The sequence below is a fragment of the Helicoverpa zea genome, chromosome 7 (assembly GCF_022581195.2).
Source record: "Helicoverpa zea isolate HzStark_Cry1AcR chromosome 7, ilHelZeax1.1, whole genome shotgun sequence".
Lineage (NCBI taxonomy): Eukaryota > Metazoa > Arthropoda > Insecta > Lepidoptera > Noctuidae > Helicoverpa > Helicoverpa zea.
This window is the reverse complement of record NC_061458.1, coordinates 3,799,234-3,821,426: the sequence shown is the minus strand read 5'-3', so window position 1 is coordinate 3,821,426 and position 22,193 is coordinate 3,799,234. Positions and strand designations below refer to the sequence as shown.

The window sequence follows — 22,193 nt, the reverse complement described above, 5'->3', positions numbered from 1 at the left end:
TGGTCATCTATCTATGTATTATAGGGCATTAGGGCAAATGTTTATAAGACATTAAAGATTTTCTAGACGAAATGATTGAGCAATTTCCAATTAGAAAATGTTTTATGGATTCGATTCCATTATGAACACCTGTGATTCGGTTCCATATATTTATATATACAAGCTGTTGATTTGCATTTGTGCCATAGTTCAGGAGGAGGACATACAATACGTATATAATCGATTGGAATTACAGTAGATGGGAAATAACTAATATGCACTGCTTTTTTTGTCATTGTAATTTCGTGGTATTTCAGAAGTAATCCAATTTTATGAATGAAATTTATGAGTGATCGTTGCGTATGCTTTGTGTTTGCGTTTGTGTGAGGGCGCAGCACGGTTTTAAGGCCATTATAGTTCGGCCATTCAGAGAATGCGTTCCTGACACGTCGCGATTGAACTGACGACGTAACTTTGCAATGGCGTTGCAGTTACGATAAAAATATTTTTGCTGGTTGTTTACCGTTTTAACAATTGAGGAGCATTAAAACAACATTATTATATCAATAATCAATGAATGTAGTTACGTCGTCAGTTCAATCGCGACGTGTCAGGAACGCATTCTCTGAATGGCCGAACTATAACACACGCGCCAAGTTTAAATAAGCTAGATGACATTTACGGAATTCCGAAAAAAAATTAAAGAAAAAAAATTACGTACGAATTTTTTTATTGATTTGGGTCGAGAATCATTAGCATAATTACCTCCTTGAATATGGCACGGATGCAAATCAACAGCTTGTATGTATATAATATGCAAATGATATTTATATGCTTTTAATTACACATCACAATGTAAGAAATACTCTTACTATATAAACACTGTTTTGAATCTACAATTATATTAGATTCATAATGAAAATGCACTAGCTACACTAAGCTGAAAAGTTTCAATGGAAACTAATGTTGGGAAGGGACAAAAAGTTGACACTGCGCTATGACCTAAAAGTTCAGTCTAGATTGGTGAAGAGAGACATGATTTATATTAATGCTTTCGCCTTTCATTGTTTATTCGTATCATATCGTTGTAACTGAACGTGAATTTAGTCTTTAAAATGTCTAGAATATTTCATTATTATACATTACGTATTTCATTGCTTAGTAAGATTTGGTCTAGAGATAGTACATATGTAGGAGGTACGCTTCTTTTTTGTCCAGGTGCGGAAAGTAGTTGCCGCGGGACCCTATCTAGTTTACTAACTTAATTATGTTAATATGATTCTCTTACATATAAACTACATGTTAATTGCCCCTAACAATTTAATGGTAATTTAATGACAATCTATTCGCAACTACAGTTAGCATCCCCTGTAACACAACACAGTATGGTGACAATCAATATTGTTCATGAGCTAATCCTTACGTCAATTTCCGTGAACAGGCACCTAATACGGCAGTGCACCTAATTCGATGTTGCACCTAATACAGTATTGCACCTAATTGTGGTCACTCGGCTACATCAGATCAGCCAGCAGGCGTACTGAATGTTTCCTGCTTGGATTGTGTTTAAGTTGAGCACCTAAAGTTCCATGTGAATAAAAGTGGGTGACAGTCATAGTTGTATAGTCAGGGCAGAGCAAAGACAATAAAAGCAGACTCAATGGAACAGAGAATTGTACTGCAGCTAAGTACCTAATTGAAGAAAACAATTGCAGATAGCATATATACAAAAAAATTATATGTACGTTACCAATTAAATATAAAGCCAAATAGTTAACTATTATATTTTGTCACTATAACTCAGAAAACAATTAATAACTGAATGTAAGAGCTTCTTTCTATAATCCTCCGCATGATAAGTAAAGTATTTATAAAATTAACTGCAAATGCTCATTGATTCTTTTGTTTCGTTTTACGGCTGAATTTAAAATTATACACATTTTTCATGTAAGCAGCTTACGTTGCAACCCTCTTTTATTTCAATACTTTTATATTAATTCCCATTACACACAAAGGGCCTTTAATAATAATGCTCATAGTTTATTCATTTTAATGGTTATCTTATTTATTGTAAAATATTTTTATTGGCAAAATAAATAGGATCTAAAAGTTATTATACGACAGAAGAACTTAAGAGAATTTCCTAGTCGTAAAACACTTGACGATCAATGATTTGATGCTCTTGTTATTTCAATAGTTCATTCTCACCTAGGTTCTCTTACATCACTTTGATATTATAGTGGGTACACCATTGACCGAAACCTGAGGTTAGACATCCCGATTTTCCTGTTACCCAACATTGTCCTGAAGTACCAAAACGAAATGAAACAAAAATATTTCGCAGGTACCTACATCAATTTACAAAGAAAAATATTTAGATTTAATCCTGATCCTTCAAAAAGCCGGCCTTACCTTAAACACAGTACATTAAATCCCGTTGTCCAATCTGTAACAAAAACAATACGTAGCGTCAGTAAGAGGCAAACGTGACCCAAAAACTAATGGCGGCTTCAGATATAAGACAAGCAATACACTTATCATGTCGTAAAACTGAGGAGGTAACAGTTTATTGACCCTAAAGGCGTGTTATCGTTACATTTGCATAAGGCCACGCATACACACGACCTTATACTAACCCTTCGTTTTTACGAGCGAATGTGTCTATATGATGCTTGTGTAGAGCGCACGTAAATATTTTTCTTGGCGTACTGTGTCTATTTTAATTTGTAAGATATATCTGTCTATTTCAAGTAATTTCTTGTCTGAAGTATGCTAATATATAAATACTCATAAATAATCGTTCACTTATGATTTCCAAATAATGTACAAGTGTTGAGTATTATGTGTCCTTGGCCTAAAATATAAGGACAAAATACTTTAACATAGACAATTAGCCTCACTTAAACGCCTTACAATAATATCAAACAAAGGACATTGAAAAGTTCAGTAACTTAATAAAGGCGTCCAATTGTATTTGAGTTTTATTTTTAAGAAATTCTAAACGCGCTCCCCAGAACAATAATCCTTGTTTGAATGCTAATTAATTTGAATTAATTTCACACTTTGAAAAAGGTATAATCGAATAGACAATGCTGAATTACTTTTTGGGGAATATTTCGGGATTGTTAAGGAACCTGGTATTATGTTAAATTTTGTCTAACATTTTATTACGAAACTTTTTCGAGACAGCTTTTTATACGATGTCTCGTAACTGTTAAGTACCGCGGAGTTTTTCAGTTGATTGCATCCAGAAGTTGAATTTCTGCTTCTTACGTCGCGTCGGGACTCATTCAGTAAAGTTGGCTAACTCTTAGAAGTGAATTTGCGCAAACAGAATTTTGAGCAGCATGCTAATTTACAAGATATCGTATTCGCATTAACAATACAAGTAAATTACGAAGCAGAAAATATTGCTGTTTGTTCTTTTGGAAAAATATTTTTTATTGCATTTTGAATAGTTACACCTAATTGAATTCTAACGAAGGAGTTTTATTTTAATAATAACAAAATTAAAAAACACTGATCAGTTAATGCCGATATTATCATTAAAATTAACATAAACAGCTATAGGTATTGCAATTTAAAACTATAGTTTCTATAAATACTTTTGGAATTCATATTTAATATGATTTATAGCACGTTTATAAATATAGATTAAATACCGTAACACAAAAACACCTATTCTATCAAAACTATCAAAACAAAATAGTTAGCGTGTTATAATTTCAATGGCCATGCAAAACCATGTACAATGTTTGCAGTATTCGGCTCCATACAAAGTTTCGCCGCAGCTTTAAATAATATTAGTATACAAGCGGAAAAGCTCAGTTTTCAATTGAAAAGTTAAATTTTGCAATCACTAACAGTGCGCTAGTCAAACTTGAACCCGGGCGGGGTTTAACGATGCAATTTAGTCTTTCGCACGGGTTATACACTACTTCCTTTATGTGTATAAGTTGGGTGAAGGTAAACTGAATATTTTATTGATCGGTGATTAGATCGCTGTGCGGGGAACTATTCTATCGGTATTCTTAAGAAACTTAAATGTAAATATACGCTACAAGATTAGTAATATATGGATTACATCCATTTCACTCAAATATTTTCCAGAAAAAGTCACTCTTAATTTTGTAGTCTGTGGAGGTCTGAAATCGGCAATTCGCCCCGATCAAGCGTGGCGACGAGGCCTGGGCTTTGCAGTGGTTAAATAAAAGGCTGACATAAAATATCAACAGTTCTAAAAAGCACAAGGCTTTTTTTCCCAAAAAAGGCAAAATACTTTTATTTACACAATCATTCTACAATTTCATCTAAAAAAACCCCAATAAAACGTAAGAAAATTCTAAAGTAGAAGCAAAATAATCTTAAAGATGGTAATAATATCGGATCCTACTTCATAAACTGTAGGTACATCAACGGAGCGGTATTATTATGTTTACCCCAGGTAAATTGTTTACAACGATTTACATATTTTAAGGTAATTATACCACAAACTTCACTGAAAGCTTTCAATATCTTTTGCTAAGTCCATAATTCAGTGTTTGGTAAAAGGTAAGAGGACCAAATTGAATTTTGTCATTTAATCGCTTTTGGTCCTTTTAATCCTGGGTCATTTTAAACTTTGTTGTAAATAAATGTGCCTATTTTCGGTTAAGATATTTGTTGTAAACTGGATTTTCACACTTTATACGGAAAGGCCTAATGTATTTATATGTCATGCAGGTAGTTTATATTTTGAAATAAGATTTTGCCATCGCACTTTTACTTAGCAAAATGAAAACGAGAACATATGTATTTGGTTCATGTATTTTTCTTTTTTTGTACCTGTAAATACATCACGTAAAATGGGATTCATTAAGCAAACTTAATTGTTAATTGACATTAAGTAGGTACTGAGTGGTACAAAACCACACTACATGTACAAACAAACCCGCAAATAAATTAACTTTCTGCCCGCAATGTACAAAATCTACGTCACATGGCGTGTTCTCCATTATTACAATAATATTTAGCTAATTTGTCAGACAGCTAGCTGTCATAAATACAAGTTTGGAATTCATTATGAGTTGTACTCGAGGTATCTTTCCGCAATGTATCAGACTGCGAAATTAATAAACGTTGTATTTTGAATAGGAAAACGCGGAATTTTCCTAAAGAATATTTTCAACAATACTACCAAAATTGGAAGTATATCTACTAATATTATGAATGTGTATGTTTGTAAATGTAATAAAAGTAGGTACAAAAATACTAAAATTAAAGGTTAATTTTAAGCAATTGGTCTGCAAAAAACGGGGCAAAAATTCATCAAGACTTTTGTAAATGATTTTTAAGGCAGGCACAACGACGGAATGGCTAATGAGCCCCGCATTGGGCTCTTTGTTTCAGCATATTCATTACCTGCTTCCATCGCCGTTTGCTTACAAAAAAAGTATTCATTGTTTTCCATCTACCCTCTGGAGAGTAAACAAACAATATCTCTAACAATTTTGGGGTCAAGTGATTTCGTCCGGTGAATATTCAGCAGATAATTATAACAGAAAACAAGCTTAATTAGCACAAATCGCGTCCAAAGAAATTACTGTCGGGGAATTTTTCCAAAATGTTTTGATGAAATTAACAGGTACGTTAATTGGGGGAAGCACAATTATGTGTCAAAGAAATTAAAAAAAATGAATTAATATTTTAATTTGTTTAATTAAAGCTGAATTATTCGAGTCATCTTCAAGTGTAAGAGGAGTTTTTCCTTCCCTGTAGGAAGCACTGATAAATTAAAAATCTGTGTTCTCTGTTTAGAAAGCAGAAAGTCAGTGTCGTTTAGAGCCAATTCAATTTTTTATTCTGACAATGCTGGCTTGCATTTTTTACTCTACATAAAACGCTGGTGTTTATTATTCATAAACCTCTCCACTATAGGTACTGCGGTTCAGGAACACAATGTGCGTGGTAAAAATCAAATGTACAGCAGTTGTATAACGGGTACAGTTGGATACGAACATAGCGATAATATTATTATATTAAGCCACAGAACAAGACATGAAACATACCAAGTTGTACTCTTACTAGTTACTAGTTTCTGCCCGCGACTTCGTCCGCGTTTAATTCGGATTCAATCGAAACGAAAATTAGTTAAAGGTTATGGGGAAGCCCAATTGGGCAATGAATTCGCTTATATTTAATAGGTTTATATTATATCAATTTGCAAATGTAAGAAATTTCGCTACATAAGCACTGTGCTTTTAATTTAGGAACTAACTCTTTAGAATGAATAAAAAAATATAAAATAATAGATAATATAGCCATACCACGAAATACTTAATACCGCACCAGAGACAATACTCCAAAACTGTTCACGTTAGTTAGAATATTAGATGAAGTGATGTTTGAATGAAACTTCTTAACTCAGTATAAACCGGCGACTTCGGATCTACTGGAAGGAATCAAGTTGTAGTTAGTTACACCGAGTCGCTGCCGTGGCTTATTGCTGCACCCAACAGATTTAATAGTTTACAATCGCTATGAATAATGCAGTTTTGATAACTTCGTTGTTATAATCGAATTTGGCCGATGAAGTTGGAATAAACAATGCAATGGTTTTTGCTGTGGATGTTGCGTTATTTTGTGTAAATGTTATTGTTTGTAGGATTTGAGAGACAAATGATTTTATCGATTTATTTAGTGCAAACAAATTGTTTTATCGACGTTATGTAAGAGGCAACAAATGGTCGTTTCGTCTCTACAGCTTATTAGCTACCATTTATTGATGCTTAGCAAAAAAAACTATGAATATAAAGCCAGTAAAAACTCAACAAACTGAGTACAATATCCCCAAAACGCTCGCAGCACGGCATGAAATCTTCGACTCCACCAAATATGGGTAGCAAAGAGAATTTTTCGATGTATAAAGCACCTTGGCGGGAGTTTGTGGACGGCTAAGTGTTGTCGAGTAAATCCGATCAAATATGTATGGGGAAATTCTAGCGGCAGCCAGTTTCCGGCCGTTCGGCCTTTTGCATCGAAAACTGATGCATCAGTGCGTTGTTGCAGCCGTTCATGTTTTATGATGTTGAGTGTTTTCTGCGGAAAAAAGTTATTTAGTTACGCGTGCTCGTAAATGTAGGTGGTTGAGTTTGGACTTTAGGTTTTGTTCTGATGTAAAATTTTGCCGTAAAGTTTTACTTTTTCGTTTGCTAATAAACACTAAAAATATCAAGTTACAAGTTAATTTAAAAAATAATGATACTACTCGTATTTTAAAGCTCCCTAGCAATAGAAGGCATAATGAATAAAATAGCAAAAAAACTTTGGTTAACCTATAGATTTTGTACCTACTTATTTATCACTAGACCTTCACTCCGCAGTCCTGGGACTAAAAGGTTAATATGATAATATTATTGTCACAAGATTACAGTTGTAATATTACCCTCATTGATCAAACAGACCGTCTTCGCCGGGGACATGTATTGACAGTGACCCGACGTCGATATTAGATTTAATTTGAATGAGACAGATTCTACAACCAATCAGAGAGCACAATTGGGCCAAACCTGATTTACCCAACCCTTCGTTTACCAATCAGAGTATCAACTTCAAAAAGTCCCAGTAAGCTTACCCACACACTGCAGCCTAAACAGTTGGCCGACAGTTGACCAACATTTTCTTTTTAAGAAAATCTTGTTTCCAATTAAAAATTTCAGTCACTTTTGTCTTTGTAATATGCGTATTACCATTCATCTTCATACTGATTTATGAGCCCAAAGAAACTATTGACCGACTAAAAGTTTACAGTAAGCTCTAAAACCTATGACACTATTTTATTCACATTTGCTTGGTACCAAATAAAAATAGACAAAGCTTTTGAGTTTTATGCGCTTTGCAAATGTTTTACACGAAACATGACACGTGCGTGACACAACAAACGTTGTAGTAGTCATCGAAAAATTACACGAAAACTAAAAACAACGTCACACACTGACCTCACAGGCAAGAGTTACCAATTGCATGTAACAGACTGTTGAAAAATTTTTTTTGAATTGGCTTTGTTATGTAGGTAGGTTAATATTATGTTATTGGAAGTATTTTTCTAAATATGGCAGGTGACATTATAGAGTATGTAATTTTTGATTCATTAATTACATAAATATGTGTAACAGTTTTATAATAAGAATATTCAAGGGCTTGAAAAATGTAAGCCATCCAAAATAAAAAAAATCCGTTTTTATGGCACAAATGTCGAAAATTTTGGACCTTTACTAAGATTCAAAGTCAGATATTTTTAATAATTAACAATTCTCTGTATGTCACTCACAAAGCGACTTAATTTAGCTTAAAAATACTGTCAAAATAAGAATAATATTACACAAATAATAAGTTCGTCCATTTGAGTGAGCACGTGCCAGTGGCTATTCATTAATTATTGATGTTGTCGTGTTAAAGTGGGCACGTGTCGCCGAACCCTGACCGTAAACCTTCTGCATGTGCAGGGTCAACAAAATGATGCTGCGTTTACTGAATATGTTTCTTTATATTTTTAAGGCATTTTGGAAAAGTTAGGGTTAGGTGCAAAATATTTTTAGATTTAAATAGACAGAAATATAATGTTGGCCTGTTAATACGAAAGTATTTTTTTTTTGATGATAGTAGGACATTCTCCATCATTCAAAACAGCATATTATTGTCCCAAATTCAAAAACGTTTATTCAAATTTGTCTCATAAATCAGTAATTCTCGAACGTCGAAAAAACTCACAAAATATGATGTAATTCAGTTACTCAGATATTTTAATTTAATAACGATTATCTAAAGTGTATCTCTCTTTGTTTATTATCAACGAAATATAAAATAATTTGTTTCAAAGATTCTCCTTCTATGTGGCGAATAAAACAATGTTTATCTAACTTGGATTGAGAAATGAAAAATGGGAGTTGATAGTTGCGAACTGTTAGGCACGCTAGCAAACTGGGGATTACCGATAATGGCCAATTTAAGTGCTAATAAATTTTGTTTACGTACATCTTGTAACATTGGGTCGAGCCTAATCGGTTATTGACGAGGTCAATCAACCTAAAAAGCCAGTGACTTAACATTCCCAAGTTTACAGGAAAATTATGTGAACTTTACCCATAAAAAATATATGTACATATTTACTGTAAATTAGTAATTTGGTTACGTTAATATAGCGCGCGATATATTACAGCGCTTACGCACACGTCATCTTGCTACGCAAACACTAAGCTACGGCGTAGCACGTTTTGCGCTACGAAACTACGGCAATTTCTGCAACACATAATGAATTTGAATTAAATTATGTAAGTAGAAAATATTATTAAATATTAGTTCTACCAAACGTAGGTATTTTTTGCTATACTAAAAAAAAAATAAGTTACATCCTTGACTGCAGATTTCATGTGAATTTTATACAACACCGTATCTTAAACCTGTCTCAAATCGGTTACCTACAAACTCACTCTAGGAAATTATATTTGCACCTCAAGTCTAAGACTGAGCTAGGAAAAGGCCAAGTCATATGCAAGTGACAGTCTCAACGTGATTGGCTTTCAGTCCAGTCGTACATACACTCAATTGATATGTTTTGGAAGTTGCGTGTGAACTTGGAACTAGACTTAGAACGTTGTGTGTATGTAGCTTATTATATTGAAAGTTGATAATTTTGACATCAAATATCAACTAGCAATTCGCCTTGGCTGTACTCAGGGCATTTACCGAACTTGGTCTTATGTGTCACTGTATCAATTGTTGATAACCGTATGATAAACCTCATGGAGTAGTTTTTGAGTTTATTGTGAACAGATATTAATATACGATCCAGGACTTTGTTTCATAAGTAATACAAACAAGGTCGCATATCCTCCTCAGCGGTTGTTATAAAGCAGTAGGGTAAATATACCAAAAGTTAAGTAGGAACCCCTGTGCCTAGGATTACCTTAAGCCATCAACTGCGAATGCTACCTGATCGCAGTCATTGTTAGAGTCCCATGTCAGAGACTGTCAGACGGATTTGAGAAAACTCTGCCACTTAACCTTATTAGCAAAACCTGACTACCTATATAGGGTAAATATGACACCATGAAAAATCGGGAAAACTTTATGTTAAAACTAGGCATTTTCTCGCGGTTTCACCCGTATTCTGTAGAAACTACTACCCGTACCAGGATAAAATGTAGCCTATGTTACTCGGGAGGAGTTTAGCTTCCCAACAGGGAAATAATTTTTCAAATCAATTCAGTAATCTCGGAGCCTTTAGAGTACAAACAAACAAATAAATATTTTCTCTTTAGTATACTAGTATATATAGTATATAGTTGAGAGTTGCGGTAGGGGCTCATGCGGCTTGGCCGAGCATAAAGTTGTTCTGGACAGATTGTATGATCAAATTGTTGGAATACTATGTGCGGCGGCTAGGCAGTCCAAACCGGCACGGGAGGGGGCACCGAGGCGGGGTAGGCGCGTTTGTGGGTGGAACAAATATGTTAAAGACGCTCACAGAGAGGCTAGGTTTAGCTTTCAAACCTGGACACAAAACAATCGTCCCTCGTCAGGTCCTATCTATGATGAAATGTGTGAGAAGCGAAAATCTTTTAAAGTAAGACTGAAATATTGTCAGAATAACGAGGAACAGCTTATTATGGATAGGTTAGCTGAACAGCGAGTTACGAAAAACTTTGGTAAATTTTGGAAGTCCACTAAAAAGTTGGATGCGAAGACGGGTCTCCCTGTGACTGTGGGAGGGGTGTCTGAACCCGGAGATATAGCAAATATGTTTAAAGAACATTTTAAAGTTCAATCCCCACTCGGTCCCTCATCCCTGGTGAGCGATTCTGGGCCCGGCAGTCATGAAGGGAGATCTCCGATAATTTTCTCAGCTAAACAAGTTAGCAAAGTTATCAATAGTATGAGCCGAGGGAAATCTCCAGGACATGACGGGCTCAGCATCGAACACCTGAAGCACGCAGGTATCCATCTGCCGAGAGTTCTGTCTATGTTCTTCACAATGTGTATTAGTCATGCATACTTGCCTGCTGATCTAATGAAGACCATTGTGGTTCCCATTGTGAAGAACAAAACAGGTGACATCTCGGACAAATGTAACTACCGTCCTATTTCTCTCGCTACAATAATAGCAAAGGTGTTGGACGGTGTGCTTGATTCTTATTTAAGTGATTATATACATCTTCAAGACGCACAGTTCGGGTTTCGACCCGGACTATCAACCGAAAGTGCAATCTTAAGTCTCAAGCATACGGTTCAATATTACGTAGATCGCAAGACGCCGGTATACGCTTGTTTCCTTGATCTCTCCAGGGCATTCGATCTTGTCTCGTATGATGTGCTCTGGGGGAAGATGAGAGACAGAGGTATACCGGTAGATATATGTCGAATTTTCCAGTATTGGTATGGTAACCAAACCAATCAGGTGAAATGGGACGGTACACTCTCTGAGCCGTATGGGTTGGAGTGTGGGGTGAGACAGGGAGGTCTGACATCCCCCCTGCTCTTCAACCTATATGTAGATGACCTCATAGCGGAACTCAGCAGCATGCGTGTCGGATGCAGCGTTGGTGGAGTTAGAATTAACAACATTAGCTATGCAGATGATATGGTGCTGCTGGGTCCGTCAGCAGGGGCAATCAGAGAGTTACTTAACGTGTGTGAAACCTACGCTGCTGCACATGGTTTAATTTATAATGTTAAAAAATGTGAATGCATGGTCTTTAAGGTCGGTGGCAGGAGCCGTGAGGATGGACCTGATCTATATATTAACGGATCAAAAATAAAAAGGGTATCAACTTTTAAATACCTTGGTCATTTTCTTGCTGACGACCTTAAAGACGATGCAGATATTGAGAGGGAGCGGAGGGCTCTAGCGGTCCGAAGTAATATGCTGGCCCGTAGATTTGCTCGGTGTACTGACTTAGTGAAAATCACACTTTTCAAGGCGTATTGCCAGAGTATGTACACGGGCAATCTATGGGTCAGTTACACTAAAAGATCGCTGGATGTGCTGCGCATCCAGTATAATAATGCTTTCAGGATGCTCTTGAGACTGCCTCGGTACTGTAGTGCCTCAGAGATGTTTGTGCGAGCTCGCACTGATGGCTTCCACGCTATCTTGCGCAAAAAAACGGCATCGCTTCTGAGGAGAGTGAGAGACAGTTGCAATAGCATCCTGAGAACAGTAGGTGAGAGCTATAGCTCTCCAATCATGAGACAGTTTGTGCAAAGGGTGATGGGTACTAACACTAGATAATAAGTTTTCTAATAAGTTTTCTGTTATAGGTATGTTTTACTAACACTCTATGGATTATTTTTTATCCGAAATAAAAGTATTATTATTATTATTTGTATGTCTCTTTCTGACCTCGGGACTACAGAGTCCCGGATTTTTGAGAGGCGAACGTGGGGCCGAAGCCAACACGCTGAAGCCCTTTTGAGACAACTTTAATGAAATGGTGACACAAAACCGACGATTATCCCTGTATACACTATAGAAATATACCCAAGGACAATCCCCGGTTCTGTGCTAAACTATTGCTAACTATGGATGAAAACTACTTGGGCTATTGTGATGGGATGCTAATGGACTAGGAATGGGGGAAACTACGGGAACTATGGCACCTGCCGATGACAATGTATTAAATACATGTTAAAATGGCAGGTGGAGACTCGCCAACTCACTTACTGGGCCCCCGGGAATCAGTCACTGAAAAGCAACAAGAGGGCAACAGGGACATGAGCGGCTGAGAAGGGTGAGGATACCTCGGCGGACTTTAAACGCAGATCACGCGCTCCCTGTGGGTCCAGCATCACCGGCCCACTCGCCACTTACCACGAGGCACCTACCCTCCGAGCAGGACTAACCTTGCTCTAGCGACTCCACTCTGACCGGCCGATGAAGGCAAGCCAAGAGGCGGGAGACCTATCCCCCGTCATGCTTCACTCCGGCAAGCCGGAGGTGGGGGACAGTATACTCTCCCTGGAGCACTCGGATATATAGCCCCGCGGGGTCGCTACTCCCCGTCATCCGCCTCAGATGCCCTGCGGGGCTTATTATTATTATGTATGTCTCTGACCGACCACGGGACTACAGAGTCCCGGATTTTTGGAAGGCGAACGTGGGGCCGAAGCCAACACGCTGAAGCCCTTTTGAGACAACTTTAATGAAATGGCGACACAAAACCGACGATTATCCCTGTATACACTATAGAAATGTACCCAAGGACAATCCCCGGTTCTGTGCTAAACTATTGCTAACTATGGATGAAAACTACTTGGGCTATTGTGATGGGATGCTAATGGACTAGGAATGGGGAAACTACGGGAACTATGGCACCTGCCGATGACAATGTATTAAATACATGTTAAAATGGCAGGTGGAGACTCGCCAACTCACTTACTGGGCCCCCGGGAATCGGTCACTGAAAAGCAACAAGAGGGCAACAGGGACATGAGCGGCTGAGAAGGGTGAGGATACCTCGGCGGACTTTAAACGCAGATCACGCGCTCCCTGTGGGTCCAGCATCACCGGCCCACTCGCCACTTACCACGAGGCACCTACCCTCCGAGCAGGACTAACCTTGCTCTAGCGACTCCACTCTGACCGGCCGATGAAGGCAAGCCAAGAGGCGGGAGACCTATCCCCCGTCATGCTTCACTCCGGCAAGCCGGAGATGGGGGACAGTATACTCTCCCTGGAGCACTCGGATATATAGCCCCGCGGGGTCGCTACTCCCCGTCATCCGCCTCAGATGCCCTGCGGGGCTTATTATTATTATTATATATCGATCTCAGTGGCGTGCACTTGGAGAGGCCTATGTCCAGCAGTGGACTGCTATAGGCTGATGATGGATGATACTAGTATAGATATAAAGAAGATTTGTTTTTATTAAGAAGAGCTATTGCCTGATTGTGACAGATTGTCTGAAATCTTTTCTGAATGAATAAATCTGTAACGAGTGAACTAACTTGACCTCGTCATATCAGAATATGGACTTCTTAAGAATCGCTTCTTATTTTGATTGATCAGCAAAACTTGCCATCTATTAGAGTTAATTAATATGTAGTGACTGACTAAATTACTGTGTTTTTGACGAATGTGACTCGTGGCTCAGTAATAGCCGCACGGAACGATCAATCAAGATCAGGTACCATCTATCATTACGGATGGACGATACAAGCCATATCTATATATTGTATAGCACTTAATAGCTGCACTTGGTTAAAATTAAAGTTAATATTAAGTTTTGTAAAACAATACTTTTATTTATGATAGCCAGGTATATAGCAAACTACTTCCCGCTATAAAAAGTAGTCTATTTTTGTCTCCAAAATGCCTACATATGTTGTATATTGTAGGTACTCTTTCTTCATAATATATCCAGCCATATACCCTAAGCCGGTATGCCCCTATGTAAAAGTGTATCAAGGCAACTGTTTGACAGATAGCTAAAAATTATAACATTCAAATTCAGAATCACTCACAAACTCTAGCTAAGATAAAAAACAAATGACAATTATATTTAAAAAAATGCTTCTACGTACAGATACACCTATACAGCATGTTGGTTATTCACGTTGTACTATGAAAGTTTTGACGCTGACATTGACAGGTCGCTGTGTGCAGCAAATCGAGTTCAAGGGATACAAATGGGGAAGGTTTTTCACAAAACCTGCTTGATGAATGAAAAATAACCGAACAGAAGTTTTTGATGTGCCATATTTTGACTTACGAAGTTCACAAGAATACATGCTCTATAATTGAAAATGTATAACTCTATTCAACTAGTTTTAATGAATATTTGGGCAACTACACAATATATTACATAAGTTATTTAGTTATTAAAAAGGTAATCAGAACTTTTAGATACTTTTATAAATGAACAAACCTACGCCCAAATACATAACCTTAGTAGTACTTACGTGAAAGAAATTGCAAATATCCGAAAACTCGTAAAAGACTTCGCACCAATTGGGGATCTAAATTAAACCCTATAAATTGAACGCACACAAACATAGATAATGCGCTTTAACTTGTTCAGCGGCGTAATATAAATTTACGACTTTATTACTGCTGGGAATTGAGTACTGTCATCCGAACATACTGTTATCAGCCTCAACGTGTTCCATTATTGACACCAAACTCCTGAATTGCGGGTGATATTTTTTGACTTTGATATTTTTAAAGTGACTGGTTTAAGGTTTCATGCAAATGCCTGATAAATAATCAACGAAAACTCTTAAAAATGCAAATTTTTAAGATTATATTAACAGCTCTACAAGCATATTAACCAATTTTATATAATGTATCAATGCTTAAAAACGGCAAACTTGATTGACCTGGAATAAAACTCTTACACTCGTACCTGAGAGACAATCACTTATTACCTAACACTCAAACTACGCCTTTTCTTTACTTAATATAAACATTAATATTTGCAGCTATTTTCTACGTAAAGGGTGCGATGTAATGTTAATAATAATATGCAAATAAATTCATGTTTAGCTGTTATGCGTACCTACGTCAAATCTGAGATGCGGGTCGTCTTTGCCCGTGTATTAGTGAGCTACAAAATGGATTAAGTCCCCTCACGAGTGGAATTATATTAATAAAAAATTAAAATGTTAAGGTACGAAAGTTGCTTTATATTTTTTGGTAGGTATTTGAATAGAAGAGGAGCATATTTGAATAGTTTAGTTAAGGTTGTTCAGTAATCTAACCATTCTACTGAATACTACTTTCATGTTAGGATTCCTTATGTAATATACTTAGGTGTGTGCCACCTATTTATAATAACGTAAATTCAATATTGTTTCTAAGCTTTAGCTTAAAGAAGGTTAAAAGCTGTGCTGTTAATATAAAGATTGTCATTATTGCGAGTGACAAAATAAAATATATTTACAGCCCATGAAATATTTTAACGACGTCACTTCTGGGATTCGTTACATCAACATGTTGTTACATGGCCACGTAAATAATTAATATTAATTACGAATAAATATGAAAAATTATAATGATTGGTCAAAATAATATGAATTAAATTATACTCGCTCACTGGTATATTCGATTAATATAAATATTACAACATATTAAAATGAAAAATACAATTGCAAAAGCTTTCCCTCGATTTAAGTTTTATCCCTTTTTCAGTGTCATCGAGTTTTCAAAATTAATTTCTCTTTATTCGTAGGTACAGTGTACACTTTGTAAGCTATGTAAGGAAAATTGCATAAAGAATGTACGTCGAGAAAATTATACTTAAGAGTTCATGATATTTATTTTTGTTAGGTATTGTAACCACAGCATAACTCTTGTGAATAAAAATTATTTTAAAAGTAAGTTAATCTTAAGGAATTATATATGGAACAAACATTCCGATGAGGCTTTTTGGCTTTTGGTAAAAAAAAGTAATCTTTTAAAATGATTCTATAAAACAGACGGTTAACAGAAGACACCCCGAAAAAAGACATGTGTATTTTTTTTTAAGAATAGTAGTATTCTAAGTAGGTATGTGTGGGATTAGTTCGCTAGGTATATTCAAATTTGCATTTATTTTATAGCAACACTGTCTATAGTTATTCTGTGAGTCTCTCGTCATAACGCAACGTGTCAATTATTGAAAAAATATAGAATAGAATATAGGTATCAAAAGAGCTAGACTAGCTCTACAAAAACCGCTTCAAGCAGCCACAATTAAAACTAACTACTATGCCTCTAATAATAAGCTCTGAATTTGTTTGAATGTGCTAACCTAATGATGACGTTGCATAAAACATTTCACTAACTAATACTAACTACTTCAGTATAATGAGGTGAGTATATCAGGAATTAGTTCTGATGGTCAGCTGTTTTGTAGGGAGCATGATGAAGCAGGATTTTCGTAATAAGTTAGACAAGGGTCCAAAGTACCGTGTTTCGTGTAGTCAAACACACAGTGTACAAAGTGGGGTGTGTAGTTTAATTTTTGATTTCAGTTTTTTGGCTAGTGGCACGGTTAAAAAATATACTGTTCTGTTTTTTGTAGCGAACAAATAAGCAGAAACAATTGAATTCGTATGCAGCCTTTAAAAGTATTTCGTTAAATACGCTCGAAATAGTTAACTTGGATTGGTCCATAAAGTATATGAATATGTGATAAACGGTTATTTATTTATTACATATTTTAAGAAGATTTAACACAAATAAGAATTTGTTACTATTTATATTAGTATTATGTACTGAAAGAGAAGAATCAAAAACAAAAGAATCCAGCACAAAGCCTTCACATTCTCCTTAAAACATAATACTACCTTTAGAACGACAATAAAACGTCAGAAAATAAAGAAACAAGCTCTCAGCTCATTCGCTAAAAGACATTAAGTAAGACTTGCGAGTCTGATATCAGGTCTGCATTCAAATGAGATATTCAAAACGTTAGGAATACGTACAGCTTGAAACTAACCCCCTCGTCCTGCAAACTGACCTGCCCTAACTTGATTATCTAGAGAGCCTGACGAGATACGCTCGCTGGAAACGACAAGGCCCAACTAAAAAGTCTTATCGCATTTCTTTGACATTGTGAGCATAAATTCGGCTGCTTTCATTTTTGCTGTATAGCCAGATAATAAAATGAATGGGAGTCCTCATGATTTAAAATTAAGAATAAGATTTTTTTTATATTCTATTTTTAAAACAGCTTCTTTTTCAAAATTGTGTCCTCTTTGTGTCTTTATGAATCTGTGACATAATACCACGTCTATATTTGTACTTATAGGTACTTTTGTCATATCTAGAGTACTCTTATATCTTCGTGGAAGTAGACATCGTATGTCGCAGCACACTCATTCAATAATCTGATTCAATTTCGAGTGAAGGTACAGTTTCATGCTTACTGACGTCTTATTTAATATTCTGCTCTTGTGTTCGTTCATCTATGAACTTGTGTTTTGGGTAAATAATATATAGGCAGGTAAGTTTATATAGGTATGTAGAAATGTGAAATGTTTTGCCCGAGTTTATTTTTTTTTTGTGTTGATATTGGTTTAGTGTATGAGGTTACACTTGTCCCGATGCCGTACTAACGTTGTCTATCACGGAAAATATTACAATATAAGCAACATTTTATTTTATCTTCTTCAAGATTTTTGATGAACGGTTTATTGGTAAATCGTGGGTCTTTTAAGTAAATTGTTGAACTTCACATTACAAAAAAAAATGTGAGGTTTTGAACATAAACATTTAGGTCGTAATATATTTGTAATGGCCTACGGCATTTATACATACCTACACCATCATTAACTTTGACTTATACATAATAATAATCTTCCACGCCGATTTCGGCAACGGCGACCACTTCGACCCTAATGGCGTGCGTGTGCTCTCATGTGGCTGGAGTATCCAATTTTGTGCGTGAAAGTCCGCGCACACTGCGGACATGTCAGGGTACCAGCCACAAAGTTGTAGTTGATAGCTGCAGGTGGTCGAGCTTTCAACTCATCTCGTTTGGCATCCAACTCAGAAAGCCGGCGTGCTTCAAAGTCAAAGACTTTGGCTTTAACGTGGCTTCTCCAGTCCCTGCGGTTGGATGCCAGATTCTCCCACTGAGACGGGTCAATGGAACAGCTTTTCATGTAGCGCTTCAGCACATCCTTGTATCGCAGCAGCTGTCCGCCACGTTTCCGCTTGCCCTCCTGCAACTCGGAGTAGAGGATGCGCTTGGCCACTCTAGTATCCGGCATGCGCAGTACATGCCCGCACCAACGAAGCTGTCTCCTCATGAGGTATGCTTCAATGCCACCTACATTGGCTTCCCTCAACACTTCTGTGTTACGCACACGAACAAACCAACGGATATTTAATATTTTGCGCAGACATTTGAGGTGGAAGCGGTCTAGTTGCTTGATGTGGCGTGACCATGTTTCCGCTGAGTAGAGTATACAAGGCAACACAACTGCCATATACACAGAGACCTTTGTGGATATCTTTAGGTCATGGGAGTTGAAGACCTTCTTGTCGAATTTGCCGAAAGCAGCGGCTGCAGCACCAATTCTGCTATTGATTTCGGCGTCAAGGTCGCACTTTGATGTTATAGTGCTCCCCAAATATCGAAATTCATCGACCTGCTTCAGCACATCTTCACCAAGCATAATGGCCAGTTCTTGACGTCCGTGATTGTCTAAAGACATCACTTCTGTCTTTTTGATGCTGATTTTTAGACCAAATGTACAGCACTGCTTGTGAAGGTTCGTGACTAGCTGTTGCAGGACTTCAGGGGATTCAGCCACGAAACAGAGGTCATCTGCATACATAATGTCCTGTATATGTGCATAGGACACCTTTGTAGTCGCCTTGAGTCTATTCAGGTTGAGGGACTTATACATACACCATACACATAAAAATTTTGCCACAAGTTTGCAACGCTTTTATAAATCTTAAGAAATTATGTTTAAATAGCAAAAATATAATTTTATATCAAAACTTTCAAACTACATAACACAGGCAAAGGCACTTAAATCATTACTGTCAATGCTAATTACTATAACCCCAGATTATTACACCAGAAGCAATGATAACTAAGCTATGATGACAGCACTGGCTATATTTTACACTATAATATAATTGTAGGGCCCGTTAATAGAGGATTTTCCGACATCTAACCCTAAAGGGTTAACTTGCGTAAAATATGTCTTTACGACTAAACGGAGCCGACCGTCGTATACAATTAGGTATAATTATTACGTGAAACACGATTTCATAATATGAATATCCATTAAAATAACGGTATTTACTTTTACGATATCTATATAAATAAACATCCGATATTCATTTTATTTTCAAAAAAGTTTTTCACATATACATAGGTAAATTAGTGTTATTAGTAATTTTTGAATAATTCCAGCTTAGTAAATTATGGGCTATCTGAAACTGTCTGGATCTACTCTCAACTATTAGCGATATAATCATAAATATCATATTTTAACAACCAACAAAAACTAATACAAGTAAGTGCATCAAAATTGAATCTAAATACAAAACACCTGAACCAGTTCATTTATCTAAACATTCGCATAAATCAACAATTATTATGTTACTCATAAGCACCTACATAAAATGCACGGCAATGTATATCTATTCTACGTTTCTAGTGTACCTCCGACAAACGTTGCTACGTCATAATAAATTGCCTGTTTACCATTATGCGGTAGATACGCTCCTCCGTTGGCTGAGAACTAACAGATTGTACATGTTATTATAGCTATTTATCTGCCTTTTACACCTGCATCAAATATTTCTCAGGTCGCGGGAAAGATTAGATATTAGGTGCTCTCGTTTTCTTGGGCCGATTGGAGTTCAGTGTTTCTTAGAAAAATAAATAGGCGTCGATGAAATCTATACCTACTTATTAGTGTAAATCTGAATTATTTGTTTGTTTATTGGATGCACTAATCTGAGTTACTTCAGTGGTAAATACTCTTTTGAGGAACGCTATACTTCATCTTTATTAAAATAGAAAACTTAAAGTACTTAGCTAAATTACGATCTAAATATAAAATGATTTGATGCCACTTGACCCGTTTAGTTCTGCATTTTAAATTCTCCGTAAATGCTGAAGGGTCCCAAAAATAATACTAAAAGGTCTATTCATTTCACGAGATGAACGTTAAGGGTATGACATGATGAAAATGAAAATATATCCGACAGGCTCCCCAAACGCACGGAAGGTTTCCCAGCCTCCTTTGTTTCGTAACAACATGCTATTCTTTGTAATCGCCTCAAATCCTTTCCAAGGTATTAATTTAATGAATTTTACTTGTCATAAAATTAGCCTGTTTTGAGTTAAGGGTCCGGACATTAACTGAGGAGAATGAGCGTGTAAGAGGGCCGTAATGGTTAATAAACATAATTATGTAGTGTTGCCTGCAACTGGCGGAAACTTTGTGACTTGCATTTTAATGGCTAACTTGCTCATGTTCAGACGTTTATTTTGGTACTGTTGAATTTGTATTGAGTTTGTGTGTTTGTTGATTTGTTTGCTTCTATTTTGTGTTTTGACTAAAGTGTTTTAAAGACTTTAGTGTACTATATACCTACCCCTATCCATAAAAGGTCTAATGTATAACTCTAGCTTATTTTGTTTTCCTTAATGCTAATAAAAATCTCAATTCACCTGTTATTTACTACATGAAAATTCACGTCAAAAATAAGCAACATTTATAAATGTGAGGGCAACCCAGAAAATTCCATTTACACAAGGCAAAGTGCTCCGACGCGCAACGTCAAGATGCATCGTCGAAAATTATGCATCGCGGCAAGTACATACCGAAATATTGCAAGCAACAAATAGCGGGCTCGGTGCTGCCTTCCGCAGCATCCAGAATTTCACGGATTATTTCGTATAACGATTCTTAACATAAATAATGTTTTACAGGAATTCCTAAAGCCCGATTCCCGACGATCCTGCTTAAAATGTAAGCAAACATTTAAAGATAAATAGGGGTTGTCCGTTTGAAGTCTATCATTATTCACTTCTCATAAAATGTTTACAAAGAGAACTCATATTTTGGGAATCAGGATTCCTTGTATACTTTTATGTTGTATCGGTAATACTTTGTTAAGGAAAATAGAAAAAGTATGTTGAAATTCGCTCATCGTGAGTTGGAAACTGAAAGTAGAATTATTTGGAGGCGATAGAATGAAGCGATAAAATGGCCGAACACTTTGGCACGTGAAGAATGTTCATAGCGCAGCGCTTAAACCTAATCACATAATGTATGGTCGCCGGCACTTCCACACTCATATTGCTTTTTTCCGTATAACTTTCGGGACTGATATATTATTTAATAAGTAGGTAGTATTGTATGAAACTAAGTTACTAGTTATAATAAATTCAAAAACAAAATTTTACAGACTTAGTTTTAATTAGGTATAAAAATCAGCATTTACCATAAAGTATAGGTATCCATAAGATGGTTACGTATTCAATAATTTTCCTCAAAATATCGTTACTGAAGAATTTTTTAATATACAGCAGATATATCAGGTCAAGGTGAAGTTTTTCATGAGAGAGCGGAAAGGAAAGCACTCATCTCCGGATAGGGACCTTTGTATTGTACGTAAGTGGACCAAAACTTTACGATTTTTTATGTGACAAATTATTGCTACTGGATTTATATTTTGTTTGGTTTTCAAGAAATAAGGGTCACCTCCGCCGACATCCTTT

General features: G+C 36.3%; 1 long non-coding RNA gene across 1 annotated transcript in view; it reads right to left on the bottom strand.

Moving 5' to 3' along the window:
* Nucleotides 1–22,193, bottom strand: part of LOC124632099 — a 115,949-nt gene that overhangs the window by 47,111 nt on the left and 46,645 nt on the right. Inside the window, exon 2 of the long non-coding RNA XR_006984582.1 lies at nt 2,392–2,425. This is a non-coding gene — a long non-coding RNA (uncharacterized LOC124632099). The remainder of the gene's footprint in view (nt 1–2,391; nt 2,426–22,193) is intronic.